The sequence below is a fragment of the Octodon degus genome, unplaced genomic scaffold (genome assembly GCF_000260255.1).
Source record: "Octodon degus isolate 3935 unplaced genomic scaffold, OctDeg1.0 scaffold00063, whole genome shotgun sequence".
Classification (NCBI taxonomy): Eukaryota; Metazoa; Chordata; class Mammalia; order Rodentia; family Octodontidae; genus Octodon; species Octodon degus.
In genome coordinates, this window is record NW_004524639.1 from 6741853 (window position 1) to 6745093 (window position 3241).

The following is a 3241-nucleotide window of genomic DNA, read 5'->3' on the forward strand; positions in this document are numbered from 1 at the left end:
TATAGTCTTCTCCATACAGTAATAGATTTGATCATCCATTGATTTTAGAAATTATTCAGAAATGAGACCTTGATGAATGAGGAACAAATCTGGAGTAACTGTGTGAAAGGAAGAAATTGGTGAGAGTAGAGAAACCAGTCAGCATGGGCCACTGTAAGTCTTTATTGCCTTTGCTACCTACCTCTACAACTGCCTAGAAAAGTTGTCTGAGGCTGTGTTTGGAGGTGCATACCTATAACCCCAGACACACAGGAAGCTAAGGCAGGATGATTATAAGTTTGAACACACCTGAGAAACTTAGTAACTTAGTAAGATATTTTATCAAAATAAAATGAAGAGAGGGGCAGGGAGGGGGAAGGAGGGAGGGAGGAAGGAAGGATGAATGGACAGACGGACGGACGAACAGTCAGACTGAAGATGTAGCTCAGTGTAAAGACCTGGATTCAGTCCCCAGTATTAGAAATAAATTTGCTAAGAATCAGAAGCAGGACCCAGGACAAAACACAAAATTGAGTCAAGTGACATTATTTAGGGATCAACATGGTAAGCCCAACTAGAGAGTTTCGAAAGGCTGAAAGCATACAGAGTGCTGAGTTTGTGGTGGAATCTATTTAGCCAGAATATTATTAATGGTATGGACAACACTGGCAACTGCAAGAAATTAAAGATCCCAGCAAGGGAAGATAGAGTCCTAGACGTGGGGCAGTGTGAGAACTGGCAGATGAGGATTCTGTATGAGAAAGAAATTTAGAAATCTGAAGTGGAAGCCATGAGGTCTATGGTGCACCCATGCTAGCAGAACACAGATTGTAGCACAATTACTGAGGCATAGGGAAAATGAAAGCAAGGCATCATGAGGCAAGGGAACACACTTAAGATTCTGCCTGAACCAATCTGCAGTTACCTATATGGGTTATACTTACATCATCTCCCTTTCTTTTCTTTTTTTTTTTTTTTTTTTTTTTTGGTGCAAACAGGTGTTTTATTGTGAAGGATAGGACAATGACCAGTGGGAGTTAAGCATGGGTAGGAGCCTCAGCCCCACTGCACTCGGGGCTGCAGGGGCCATCCCCCTGGTGGGGCTTCCTGTATGGAGGGGTGTAGCTCCTGGACTGGTGTCCAGCTTCCAGGGTACTGGAAGACTGTGGCTCTGAGGGCTTTGCCCCTGCTGGTTGGGGCCGAGCTCAACCTCTTGGCTCTTTTCTCCAGCCAGTCTTCCACATGGCCCTCAGGGATCTCCAGTGGCCACTCCCTAGTCCATCTTTCCCCCTCCACCTGGATGCTCAGTTCCTGCAGGTCTTGCTCTCACATAGGGGAAAATCTGCATTTGGAGCCATAGTCACACTGGCCAGTGACATACGCATGTCAAGGCCAAGTCTGTGGGGAGCCCCTGATCTGCAGGCCTGGTGGCCATTCTGGGGGCAGCACATCCCTGTCATCAGGAACTTCCTGAAGGGTCGTTCATTTTCCTCATCCAGTAAGATGGCAGCTGCATCTGTAAACATGTCATACCACATCTTCTTGGCTTTGAGGTGTTGCACCATTCAGGTGCTTCTTTCAGTTGTGGAGGTTATCCTGGCTCTGCCAGGCAGAACAACTGCAGGCTCCTCTTCTTGCCATCATCTCCCTTTCTATTCTTTGTCCTTTTCAGCTTTTTCTTTTATCAGTTGATGAGGCTCAATCTTTTTTATTTTTTGAGTCTTGAGAGAAATATTGTACTTCCCTCCTTCTCCTCCTCTTCCTCCAATTCCCGCTCCTCTTTCTTCTTGTTCCTCTTGAGAGGAATATTGCATTCTTTAGCATTTCCTTTTATGATACTTTGTAAAAGTGGCTGATACCCTGAATTTACCTTGTGTTACTTGTGTTTGTTTCTTTTGCATCATTGGAGAAGCCTATACATTAATTTTTATTGGCACAAAAATCCTTTTTATCTTTTGTTCAGAAACATGTCTGGGATTTTGCTTTCAGTGGCTTCTATAGAAGGTGTTCACAACTGCCTTTGACTTTCATATTGCCATGATGAACTGGCAACCTTCAGATCTGACGAGCAATCCCCATAAAGAAACATATTTTTCCAAATAAGAAATAGTCAAAAAGGAGAAGCTATGAACTAATGATGTCAGATTATGAATATATTCACTGTACTATGCTCTTTAGTATCAGGGTTGATGGACTGTTCAAGCATATTATTAAAAGGTAATACTGAACTTTTTGATGTTCTGGTAATATACAAAGGACTCTAGCTTCAGAAATGGTCCCAATTAATATTAAGTCTGTGAATGGAAAGAGTCAGTAGCCTCATTAAAATTACAAAACCCTCATTTCAAGGAGTGAAAAACACATTTTTAGGGAAGGTCCCCACAGTAGCATTATAGGTGATCACAATTTTTTTTTTCTTAATGACAGTTCCAAACTGGGAAGATTGTAATCACCTTCCACTTGACTGCAGGTATCCATCCATTGGTGTTCATCAGCATTCCCTACCCCTAGGCAGAACAGAAGCAATCTCTTCTCATTGTCTCAGAGGGAAAATATTTCCACATATAAGCTGAAGCATATGCCTCTAACTAAACCCCTAAATCTCTGCTCTTTCCTCATCCACGTATCTCATACAGCATGTAGAATAAAAGCATAATCACTGGCCTGCAGTGCAAGAAAAACACTGTGGATTGAACCCCAGCTGCTGTGCTCTGCCCAAGCACATGCTTTAGTCAGCTGAACTATTTGGCTGGCCCCCTTCCTCTTTTCTTAAATAATGTTTCAATTTTGTATATGTAGTCATATTCATTTCTAGCATCTTCCTTTGGTATTAAGATTATTAGGAGCACTTCCTGACTGATGAAAAGTATCCCAGCCACTGGGAAATGGCAGGTGTAGATCACATTTGTAGTGCTAGGAATCTAGGTCTATGTATAATTGTTTTCTATTCAAAGACATAAAGTGTATATGATTACATTACTTATTAAAATCAGTAATAGTCACAAACATGAAGTGAAAGTGTCATGCCAAAGGTCTTCTGTAGTTTTTTAAGCCAAGAAGTGTGATTTAAAACTGCAAGACAAGTGCATGGCCATCCACAGAAAACAAATGTGGACGCTGAAAATGTCTCCATATTAGGAGAAGATATTTCTTTTTTTTATTTATTTATTTTTTTTCTTTTCAAAGTTTTATTGATAAACATATAGCAATGAGACAGTTTCAAATCAAATCGAAAGTACAGTTTCAACAAATAATACACTGC

The 3241-nt window shown here is 41.2% G+C and overlaps 1 protein-coding gene and 1 pseudogene across 5 annotated transcripts in view; one reads left to right on the forward strand and one right to left on the reverse strand.

Moving 5' to 3' along the window:
* Nucleotides 1-3241, forward strand: part of Enox2 (ecto-NOX disulfide-thiol exchanger 2) — a 499315-nt gene that overhangs the window by 461776 nt on the left and 34298 nt on the right. The gene's annotated exons all lie outside the window — the stretch shown is intronic.
* On the reverse strand, nucleotides 974-1620 carry LOC105742626 (annotated as a pseudogene).